We start from the raw sequence: 12,921 nt of genomic DNA on the forward strand, positions 1-12,921 counted from the left end.
CTTCTTGTTTCTTGGGTAATTACCACAGGAAGCTTGCACCCCACTTCCAACACTGTGGGGTACAAACCTCTGTCACAGCTCAGAGCACGGTGTGGGTAAAGGCTGGTAGGCTGGCAAACTTCATACAACAAAAGGGCTGGCTGGGGGAGGACAGTATGGCACAAAATGCCAGGGTGCCATTGCCATGTTCTTTGAAATGCCTTTTTGACACATTTTGGGAGGTAGCACAGCAGACACATATGGCACTTAGCACACTTCTGGTAGTGTGGCAGGAATCCAGAGGACTTAAGAACTGCAGCTAAAGTGGGAGAGGTTGCCATTGCCTGTCTCAGAGACTTGCGTTAGGCTCTCAGGTCAAACCCTCTGGGTAAAATCTATGACTAAAAAGAATCTCTGAAGGTGATTTTGTAATTCTTATATCAGTGATGTTTCATCTTGAACAACAGGTATTTCTTCTCAGACTAATTATGTCCTGCCCGTGTGTCACAAACAAGTCTTAGATCCAAACCCAGAAGAAGTCCCAGGGAACGAATGGCAGCACTTTTAGGGAAGCTGTAGGGGGATGATTCAACAGCACTTTCTTGGCTGGTGTCAGTTCCATTGATTTCATATGAAATATTTGAACACTGCTGCTTAAAAGAGTAGCAAAAAAGGTAGTTGCTGTTCCCTGCAGAAGTACCGGGATGGTGGTGGAGGGCAGTCTAAATTGGAGCCACAACCCAACTGTTTATCAGAGCTACCGGTCTGTTACAAATCACTCCAGCCTCTCCCCTGACAATATCTTCTGAAAGGAGACAACTTTATGGGCACCTCTATCTTCCTACTTAAGGTGTGGCATGAATTCAAAGAGCGTCTGAAATCTGATATGGGACTTCTGCTGGGACTCTGACAACCAGCCCATTTTTACCCCTCTTTGATGTACAGAAGCGTCCTGTTGGTACACTTCCTCTCCTTCTGCATCCCTGGCTTACAAACACATGCAGGTCTGTGGTCTTCCAAGGAGCATCCTACCAAGGTGTCAGTGCATGTATTTTCTGCCTGCTATTAGTATTATTCCCCATCTTCCAATTCTGCTTTGCTGTTGACTGATTGTGTGCTGGCTGACTGACTCTAACAGAACGCTTGTTCACTGTCTTTAATTGATTGCAAGTTCATCATGCTTTGCCTGGTATTCTAAGCTACTAGCAGGTTGTTGTTAATTGCCATTTGCTTATTTCACATCACTATTTATCGCCACCTTCCAGGTTTTAATAACTCTTTGTCTTGTACTCCTGTGTATCTTAGAAGGAGCTCTACTGCTCTTCAGTCTAAGCCTTCAAAAACAGACTGTGTTTTGAAATTATCACATTGCAGACAATCCATTACAGGAGCACAGATAGCAAGGTGTGAAAAAATGATGATTTGGAATCAAAGGCAGGGAAGCTCTTTGAGATGTGTCGATAAGAAGTGTGAGGTAGATGCTGCATTAAAAGGATTGGCAGATTTCCATCTAAGCTGTTCCTCCTCCTGGATGTATTCCTCTTTTGGCGTAAGCATTTCCTCATCCACACAGTCCCTGTGGCTGTGGTGGAGCATTCCCAGACCACATTATGACCAGAGGTATGCAGATATGGTTGACGTGCCCTTCTCTGAAGCCAGCAAGGTCTGGGCGATGGTCCCTGACTTGTGCGGCATGGCAGCTGGGCAGACCCCACACACAGTGTCAGTAAGACAGGCCCAGACACATTTTGCTCCTCCTTTAGATCTGAGATGAAAATAGAGCAGATCGAGATCTATTTCCGCTGATCCAAGTGTTGATGCTGATGTGGGTGGCTGCTGGCCCTGCGGACTCAACCCAGCTGGCGTGCTGGCACATTGCTGGTGAGTCTGGCGGTCATTCCTTTGTGAGCAGCAGGCAAAGAGTAATGAGGGAGCCAAAAGCCTGCCTTTAAAGCTGAGCTCAGAAGACACTGAGACACAAATGTTGGTTTTGGACTCTTCATTCTGACACAGCTTGATCAAAACACGAGTCTTCACTCTTATTATTTGACATTAGGGAGGAGACAAAGTTCTTCAGCAAGGGCAGGTGCAATAAAAAGGTGCTTCAAAGTAAGTTTCCTTTTTATCCATTTTTATATTCCTTTAACTGAAAAAGATCTTTCCTTCCCTTTCATTTTCAAGCAAAAGGTCAGAAATCGAGTTTTGATTGAAGGAGAATACGTGTCCACCATAAACAAATAACAGTTTGCAGATGCTGGTATTTGACAGTTGTCCTTCAGTAGGCAGTCAGATGAAGTAGGTGCCGTGCCAGCTCCCCGCTATAAAACATTTGCACACAGGAAGATGTGACACAGTTGGTTTTGATGGTTTCCCCTGTGGTTTTCACTTCCCTTTCTGGTGAAAGTGATGCAACTGTGATTTCTCTCATTTCCTCCCTTTTCAGAATTTGTGAAAGTATCCTGTCTGTGCTTCTTTTTATATCAGCATCCCCATTTCCCTGGCAGTTCTGAAGCAAACCCAATTGCTTGAAAGGATCAATGAAACATTCCTCTCAACTGGCATTTTACACATCAAATCACAGAGTTACAGAGCAGTTGAGGATAGAAGGGAACTCTGGGAACCTTCTGTTTCACCCCTCCTGCCCAAAGCAGCTAACATATGGGGACAGAAAGTAGGAGTGTGCTCTGCCTGTCACTTCAGCGAAATGCGTGCAGCGATCTCTGTAAAATGCTAACACATTTCCAGTGGATCTAATGAACAGTCCTTGCTTAGATATTTTGGAATGCAGATGGTACTTGGAATTCATAAAACACACCAGAAGCTCTCTCCTCGTCTTCATCCCGGAGATTAGCAGTAAAGGTATAAAATCAAATGAATGCTCATATACTCACTCAAAATTACAAGCTATTGAGATAATAGCATGCCAATGGTAAAACACAGAGCAATTTTTTGTAAGCAGGGTGCAGTGAATTACTTGTGTGCTCGCAAGCCCTTGGCTGCATGAAGAGTTCCCTCTTCTCATGGTTTCCTGAACAGCTTATTTATTATACACGCAGGAGATGCACACACTCTGTCAGCTTTTTGATAGGAGTAAGCACAGTGACATTTTATAGAGAATGTGCAAATGCAGCTGCATCCAGTGTTTCTCTGTTGGGATACCTGGCAGAAGCACACTGACATCGGGCACCGCCTTATTCAGCATGTGCTCTATTTGCACCCTAGTTTGAGTCACTCACCTTTTTCATGCTCTCTCTAGGCAATCAAGTCCATAAGCTTAGCATGCAGAGGAACAGGCATTGCAACAGCCCAGTTATAGGCACCTGAATTCTCTGTTGGATGCTGGACAGCAAAAAGCAAATCCTTACTAAATTTTGGTTTTCCCAGGGCATCCCATTGTGACAGCAGAGGGACAGTTTCATGAGCAACTTGGGTGTTGGCATGGAGGACAGGACAGCAGAGATAGTGAGGAAGAGACTCTATGAGGCACATCGTGCTAAGGAGCACAGCTAAACCCATCAATCTCTGCCAGTCCCCAGTGGTTTCAGTGCTACATCATAGAACACATGGATGCACAGCTGAGATGTTAGCTTCAGCCACTCGTGGCATCTGCACATTCTGTCTGTTTGCAGCTTAGGCTCAGTTTTATTCTGTTTCCAAGTGCTTTGTGCTAAACAAAAACAAGCTTTAGCTTAATGTAGAACATTTTAAATGGAAGCATTCTAAGACAGAACTTTTTGTTCTCCTCAATCAGCTTTAAAACAACAACTAAACTCAACTAGCACAGTTCAGTAGGAGGTTTAGGCAGAAGAAATTGGACAGTGATCAGGAAGGAGCATTAGGAAAACATGGCCAGGTGTTTAGGTTGACCAGTCGATGGTCTCACAGAGCTTGAGTGTTGTAAGAAACGAAATTCAGTATCTACTGCAATCACTAATTCAGAAACTTAAACAAAAGATAAAATACTTTTAATATCCAACCATTACTTATTTAGAATTAATTACAACCATCATACCGAAGTCAGATGAGTCTCAATATTATGTGGGAATTTAGTCAAATTACTTCAAAAATAATCAGTTCCTCTGCATCTTCAGAGAATCTAAGAGGATGGATGTCCTTTGCTTAGAGAGCACAACTGAGGGATTTAATCAAAGTCAGTCAAATTGTGATTGAAAATGTTGTCCTTCTTTGTTCTGTCATAAAACTGTCATCCAACAACCTCATTGTTTCAGGGACAATTATTAAGTCTTTCTTCTTAGACATGTTCTTAAACATAAACTTAAGCAGACAGCTTGCTATTGAAGAATATATTGGCAACCTTGAAAATCTATGCATTACCTCTCCCCACCTCTATCCTCAGCAATGTTTACTGATTTGATGAGTTTGAAAACTATATTTATATTTACAGTTTAGGATTGTAGATAATGACTTGGTCCTTGTCAGACTTATAAACGCGCAATATAGTCTGGAAAACAATCTTATAGAACAATGTTTGCACAGTAAAGCCTTGTCCAGATCGAGTCTACATATGCATACATGCCCATATGCATGCATTTGAGTTGCGGGCTTTCACGCCCCAGACTAAGGAACGTAAAAAGAATGAGTCATTTCGCAGCATAGAAGTACAGGAAAGAATAAACAAATAAATAAATAAATTTCTGAAGATAGCTGGAGTCTGAAAACACTGCAGCTCATTTGGTCTTCTGGATCCTAACACAAAGTGAGACTTAGGACTGCAGCCAATAAACCAGATGGAGATCTGCTGGACATCACATCTCTCGAACAGATTTTTGTTCAGTTCAAGATGACTAGTCACATGCTGCCAGGGTGTGCTCACTAGTGCCGTGACTTTTCTCTGCCCAAGGTGGATGTTCACAGAAATTTTGGAACACCAGTTTTCTGTATCTTGTTTTGGGGGGCTGGCTTTTTTTTTTTTTATCTTCCAGAGCTTCTCTTCAAAGTCTCTGGACAAACCTGATACAAGACCTATCTGAAAGTTCAACAAGTTATCATAAACTTTCAGCCTAACCCTAACCAACATCGACTGCAAAGAATCCTACTTTAAAAAGTACTTTGATAGAGTCTGTGTTTTGCTTCTCACAGTGCCTTCCTGCTCCAAATTTATTCCAAATCCATAGAAGGAAGAGCATTTTTGAGGAAACTGGCATGGTCCTATCTGGGTGAATGGTCTTGAGATAACACTGTGAAAACAACCGAGAGAAAGTTCAGCATAAAGTCACTGATTTAAAAGAAACTATTTAACCATGTTAGTTACTAAGCATTTGCTGATCAGCACTATTTTGCATGGTTATTCTAAAAGACAAATTTCATTATGGTGAGGTTTTTTTTTTTCTCAGAAACAGCTGATACACAGTATTTTCCTAGCACACAAATGGGCTCCAAGACAAGTTGTTTGTCAACTGGAAATATCATCTTGCAAGGGAAAAGCTGTTTTAAAGTCAATCAGGAGTGAAATTCATGTAAAGCAATAAACGGTATATCAAGTTTGCATTTCTCAAATTGCTCTTCCCCTGCAGGAAATCTGGGTTTTACAGATCCCTATTGTTGATGACCAGGAATTGCTGCCATATGTAGTGAACACTGCCAAGAACTACAGTCCAGAGATGGTTTCAAAGCTGTAATACCAGTGTTTTGATGGAAGCATTCCCTTGCAATCACTTAGAAACTTGCTTCTTTATCTTTCTACATGTTTTTTACCCTGCATTTCTTTTCTGCACAAATTCTCATCCTTCTGTCCCTCTCTTTTAATTTTCTGTTCTTTACGTTCACATTGATTCTTTCTCTGATCTTTTCCAGTTCCAGTAACCCTTCCTACTCTGTTCCACACAAGAAGACTTGGGGAGCATATATTTGATATTCAGAGGTCTGGTACCTCAGGGCTCATGACCACAGTCATAATGGAGGGAAGTCTGGGCTGATGGACCGCTGCTGGAGCTGGTCATCATAGCTATGTGAGCTGCCACAGCTGGCTGCATTCCCATAACGATATGGATTGTTGCCATAAGAATACAAAGGGAACATGAATATTGTACACCTTGATCTACAGTTGCAGTGGCACTGTGACTGACATTCATAAGAAATGAGCAGACTTACAGTCATTCAGTTGCATCCACTTACAGTAATCTCATGACAAATGCTGAAGAGTGGAATGTGTATTCATGCATTGTAGTTATATAGCTACATACATCTGAGCTATAGCTAGATGTCAGCATTCTTATGTATTCCACTCTGGCTTTGCACTGTATTTGGGTCACTACAACAGAGCCTTTAAAAACTTACCAGAACTGCAGCTAGTGTAAATCAACATAGCTCTGCTGAAATGTTTTGCCTTGATGTTGGTGTGGATATATTTCAGACCTGAATGACATAAGCCACACTTACACCTGAATGCAAAAACATCATAAAGCAACTAATGTGTTTCTGTACCAAAACAAGCTTAGGTGAAAGCAAATAAGCGAGTCTATCTTCCACAGGACTGCCAATTCTATGCTGCTGTTGTTTAAGAGACATGAGTGACACATGAAATTCGCCATGGAAATCAAACATGCAATTATTAAAATTGACACTCTCTTGATAAAGATTTTTTCCATTCTTATCCATATGACTAAGGTTTTGCTTATCTGATTGCTAGAATCAGGGTATTAAGCACTGGTAGAGTAATAATTTTTATTGAATGTATTAACATAATAGGTTGATTTTTTTCCAGTTTAACAGATAGGTCAATTTGTACTGAATCTGCACAGTTTCTCTTTGCAGAAAACACATGCTTTTTGTAGGGAGCCATAAAGTAGATTTGAGCTGATACTGCCACTATGTAGAAGGCAAATTGCCAGCACTGCTGACATCCATGAGTACATAATTTGAGTAACCCTTAAAACTCCCTCTGAGTCCTGCAATCTATTCCTTCTGCATGCCTTGGCTGCTAGCTCCTCTTCCAGACATCCTTCAGCACTTATTTATCAGGTACAGCCTGAACTTTCAGGATATCATCTTTGCCTGGTGCCTAAGTAGGAACTTTTTCCTTTAGCTTGAACACAACTTGTGCCAGGATTTAACTGAGAAAGTCACAACAGAGAGGTGGAGTCCTGTCTGTAGGTGGTTGATCCAAGAATGGTGCAAATGGAGACACTGCTATTCAGATCCAAGTTCTTCCTTGTCAGCCTCCAGCTCTAACAGATCTGTCTATAATGAGACTCTTCACCTTTGAGTACTATGCTTCAGAAACAGATTGTAAATGCAGAAGCCCTTATGCATAGCACTTTCAAGGAGAATCTGGCAGCAAACAGGCAGGTGGCATGCAGAGGCTGGTGCTGCTGCTGGGTATGGAAGATGCACTTGCACCTTCCCTCCCCTCCACCCGCTCTAAAGTTCCTCAGACACGGTGAGCCATTTGGAGCAGCACTTGCCTGAGCCTGTGGACAGATCCAGGGCTTGTGACAGGGCTTCAGCCCGGGGTGGCAACCACAGGTTCTGTTCAGTGACAGCTCAGAATACACATGTTTACAAATACCTCATATAAGTCAGAGTCAAAAGCAGTGTGACAGGTACCTACTGTATGTACAGTGGTGAGTAGGTAGGGAGGAGAATGAGAAGCCAGAAGCCTGCCTTCTCTTCCTGCTTCATTGACTCACTCCATTTCTGCTTCCTCCTCTGTACAATGGGAATTCCTATGCTCTCTCCCAGTTATGATTAATGTTCATACCCTAATTTTCATAAGCAACTATTAGGTTGGTTCATGATTTTGAAGAGCTTTGGCAAGGAGAAAGACCGAAATCGTGGTCTGACTTCTTCCCTAACTCAGCAGAGACTTGACAGTCAGTGGATACTGAGTCTTCCCACGTGGCAGGCTATACCCACTCTTTGAGGTATAGCAGTTTCAAAAACCAAGGCAAACTCACCGGTTTGGCATGTCAGAGAAGAGGAGCATTCCCACAAGGGAACTTGTCTGCCCAACTTGGATATTCAAATTCCATCAGACAGGATCTCTCTCCAAGGTAGAGGAGTTTCCTTCTGTCTTGTCTTAGGAACAACGCAGGCATTTAGTTTAGGAAAATCGCTTCATTAAGAACTTAAGCATAGGAATAAGGCAGGTGCCAAAGCCTGGTGGATTAGAACACCCCTATGAAAACATCAAGTGATCAAGGATGGGCCACAGCATGATACAAGCCCTTAGCACAAACAGTTGTGTTCTCTCCCTTTTCTGACTTTATGTATATGTTTCCTGGGTTGATTAAGAACAAGTGCATCAGAACCCCAAGCTGAAGTGCCCTCTATAAGGGCCCCTTGTTTCTCTTTCAACAGAGAAACCACAGTGAGTGCAGCTTGTCTGCGCTAAAGGCAACATTGGCAAACATCTCCTTATCAGCTGGAGAAATCCTTGAACAACCAAATTACAGCCTGACTTCACATAATTGTTAGTCAGGAAAGATATGCAAGCATATGTGTAACTTAGCAAGAACTGTGTTACTTTTTTACTTAAGTGGAACTTAACAATAATTAAAGCACTTTTCAGAATGAGGAAAAAAGAGAAGAGAGGAGAGGAGAGGAGAGGAGAGGAGAGGAGAGGAGAGGAGAGGAGAGGAGAGGAGAGGAGAGGAGAGGAGAGGAGAGGAGAGGAGAGGAGAGGAGAGGAGAGGAGAGGAGAGGAGAGGAGAGGAGAGGAGAGGAGAGGAGAGGAGAGGAGAGGAGAGGAGAGGAGAGGAGAGGAGAGGAGAGGAGAGGAGAGGAGAGGAGAGGAGAGGAGAGGAGAGGAGAGGAGAGGAGAGGAGAGGAGAGGAGAGGAGAGGAGAGGAGAGGAGAGGAGAGGAGAGGAGAGGAGAGGAGAGGAGAGGAGAGAAGAGAAGAGAAGAGAAGAGAAGAGAAGAGAAGAGAAGAGAAGAGAAGAGAAGAGAAGAGAAGAGAAGAGAAGAGAAGAGAAGAGAAGAGAAGAGAAGAGAAGAGAAAATGGAAAGAAAATGGAAAGAAAATGGAAAGAAAATGGAAAGAAAATGGAAAGAAAATGGAAAGAAAATGGAAAGAAAATGGAAAGAAAATGGAAAGAAAATGGAAAGAAAGAAAAAGGGCAAGGAAAGGAGAAGAAAATGGAAAGAATGAGAAGAAGGAGAAAGAAGCAACAAAGAAAGAGAGGAAAAAGCAAGACTGGAAAAATGGAAAAGGTAGAGTGGGAAGAGAGACTTCTAAAACTGACAGCCTTTTTTTGTTCTGCTCTTGTTCCTTCTCTGCATTTATCACACCTTCAGTGCTGCTTTTGTTTTATCACTATTCAGAAAGGATACCAAATCCCTTTGCAAAAAGTCTTGAAGCACGGATGAGCTTCAGTTTTGCTCCTGTCGTAGTCAATAGCAAATCCATTTACATCAAAGGATCTTGGCTTTGCATGGAAAACATCAAATCAGCAGCGAGAAGTTCATTTTAACATGTTAGCCTGGGTTTTTTGCTGCTTAATTCATTTTAGGTCTGGTATAATTTTGTTTATCTAGCACTGGTGCGAAACTTGGAATAACCCTTTTCAGTCTCCTGTGCAGGTAACCCAGAAGTTGAACAGATAGCACAGCCAAGCTGGGCAGCTGCGGTTTCCTTAAGATGCTATTTAAGGAAAAGAATTATATTAAAAAGGAATAAGAGTTTCTTAAGACTTTTTTTTCTTCTCTGCTTTGTCTAATGGAGCCCTTTGAGCTCATTTGCCTATGACAGCATTAAATTATTATTTTCTTTAAATCTGTTTCAATGTATTATTCTTGCTGAAAGGATGAGGGCTGTAACGCTGGTATTTCTGCTTTCCGGGGACAAATGCAAATGAGTAGGAGTTTGAAAGATCTTGTAAATATTTTTGAAAGCGTGTTTTTAATAGCGCTGCATGTTTTTTACCTTTCCTAACGTGTATGTCATGGAATTTGTTCTGAGTCAGAAATCACAAAGCTGACCGGTGAGCAGAGATACTTACTGCAGGAATTATTAACAGTGACAGTATTCCCTGACCTTCAGTAGCACATGCACTGTGTTTAACAAGAACATATAATCCTTAACAAGTCAAGAGTTATCATATATGTGTACGGTCTCAAGAGTCATTACAAGCAATTTATGATCCAGTGAAGAACACCACCGCTGCTTTCCTTAAGGGTGCGTTAGCACCTTCCTCAAAGCAATCCATCAGATTATTAGGACTGAGCTTTATATCATCCTTAATGTGACGTAACTTCTTGGCCTACAAACACGACACGGAAAAAGAAGTACTATTAAGTAGACGTATTTATTTGTGTATGGAGAGATTTGTGTTTAGAAGCTCCATTTGCTTCCAGACTTCAAAAAGAGCTGTTGTAAAGAACTAAAGTAGCAGTACTACTGCTGATAGAATTACAATAGTTCCTCCTTAAACTGTACTACCTGTGTTTTCAAGATGTATGGCTAGAAAGACAGCTGCTGTGTGCATGAGAGAACATTCCCTCAGTTATGCACTTTTTAATAAGTCCAATAATGCTGTGTACTCTGAGTTGAAACAGCACAGTACAGCCCAGCATTGTACTGGGTGCTAGAATCCCCTTAGAAAACTCAGGATACATTTGCAAGTGCAGTAAAGGGTCTTGGTATCTCTTCCTAAGCCTTCACAGTCTGTTAGTGTATAGATGAGCGTATAGATTTTCATCACTCCTTCCACACCAGGGCTTTTGGATCACCACTCATATCTGGAATAGGGCATTTTCTGTACTGTCTCCTTATCAGCTGATATTTCTTTTGACTATTGCCAATCAAAAGCTCTAATAGGAAGGAGCTGTAATTTCACCATGCCATAATGTCTGTGATGGTAGCTGTGATAGTCAGATTAGTGTCAGTAACTGCAAAGAAATCCAAAGCAGGGTGGACATTTCAAAGCACTCTACTCAAGCAGAGATACCTGGGCCTTGGGAAGCCCACCCTAGGTTTAAGGTGCTGCTGGTGATGTAACTGGAGGCCCGGAAGGCTTACTTCTTGATTCTGCAGTGTGCTTTGTAACACTTGCTCGCTCAAAGCGGCTGTAAACGGATAGCATAAAGCACATGCAGATGGGTCCAGGGTGGCTGATCTTTATCGTGTCAGAAGCAGGGCTTAGAAAGTACAGTACAAGAGCCATGGCATACTGTAAAGAGTCCAATGGAGGGCCACCAATATGATGAAAGGACTGGAGCACCTGTCCTATGAGAAGACAGAGATGAGATTTTTCATTGTGGAGGAGGCTCCAGGGGGATTACATCAATGTGTATAACTGTGAGGCAAGGGGTGCAAAGAGGACAGGGCCAAACTCTTTACAGTGGTGCCCTCTGCCATGACAAGAGGCAATGGGCACAAACTGGAACACAGTAGGCTCTGTCTAAACATCAGGAAGCACTTCTGCACTGGTGCAGCAGCAATCAGCTCCAGGAATGTGTCACACAGTGTGGTTAATATCCACCCACCACAATCACTTCAGATAGGAAGAATTTTTTTTTGCACAGCTTTCCTATTGAATTCTCATACTCAGAGAAGTATTGCTGGGAGACAAAGGACACATTTTCATGCCTTGTGGTCTACATTTGTAAGTGAGGACTTAAAGGTGCCTTTGATGACTGGGAGTTTACAGCACTTTGGAAAACAGGTCACTAATCTAGGTGCCTATTTCTGTGCATATGCTTCTAACTTTAGCCAGAAAAAAGGGAAGTGGTGATACTCCTGTTTTGAAATGTAGAAGTAACGTGATTCAGGTGATCCTTTGCCCAGAGATCTGTCCTCCATAACCTTTGTCTTAATGACTGATAATTCTTTTCATTTGCTTGACCTTCAGTGCTGGACCTGGAAAATCTTCTGTAGTTATATGCCTCAGAAACAGTACTTGGTTCAAGACAAATCTGCTTCCAAACTGCTTCTGGTTTGTTTGTTAGTTTGACAACTGCTAAGTTCTCTTCTACAATGTGAGCACAACAGTCTGTAAGCAGAAATTTTACATTTAGAAGAAGGGGTGTTTGTGTAAGAGCTGCTGACCCTGAAGGTACTTGTAAGGTGGAACACACCATGTTTGAGATTTGCTTAACTAGATCCCACAGTGCTTGTTGGGTAACAGTAAAGGAAGAGCACATATTTCTTAAATTACCTATGAGGCTGTATATTGTGCATGACAGGTTAATTAACAGGTTCTAGCTGCCATTGTGTCAGCCTTCCTGTACTGCCAGGAGATGGTCTGATTTTTCCATTCACTGTTGTTGTACTAAATTGCTCTCCTGGGAGAAAATGATCCAGCCAAGGATACAAAATGCTGATGATAATTGTACCAGGACCTGGTAGTCACACTTGCTTGCCAGCGGGTTTTAATATTTATCATGTGGTAATGGCCCGAGTGTTTCAAGTGGTGCTATATGCTGCACGTGCACACAATGAGAAGACAGTCCCTGCCTCAAAGCAACACACATATTGCTACACAATAAGGAGAAAAGACAGTAATGACCAGACAGAAAGTGGAAAGGTATGAAAAACAAGGCTTTTGGTTAGAGAAACAAGCAGAGGTTGCAGAATGCAAGGTACCGTACCACTGGCTAGTAGGTCAAAGCTTTATGATCAGTGAGTTTAGAAAGATCCAAAGGAATCACCTCTATGATTTTGGCTTTGTCCCTTCCCACAGTCAAGGAGTGGCACAGGATGAAAGGTGAGGGTGTTAGAGGAAAAAATGCACAGCCTCCTATTAAAGGTTGGTCTCACAGAGAAGAGTCAGGGCTCAGTCATTTCAGAGTGTAATTACCCAGTATTCCTGTGCTGGCAGATGCAGTGCTAAGAGCAGACACCCATGCTAGGAGGTGAGGCAGCAGAAAATTTCATATGGACGAACTTAGCCAACTAAAAAGGAAGTGCTTTCAGATGTAGCCTGAGTATCTCTTTGTCCTGTTCTGCAATGTAAAATAAGCTTTCTAATGTGCTTCCCCC

Source organism: Excalfactoria chinensis, chromosome 3, assembly GCF_039878825.1.
Source record: "Excalfactoria chinensis isolate bCotChi1 chromosome 3, bCotChi1.hap2, whole genome shotgun sequence".
NCBI classification, from domain to species: Eukaryota; Metazoa; Chordata; class Aves; order Galliformes; family Phasianidae; genus Excalfactoria; species Excalfactoria chinensis.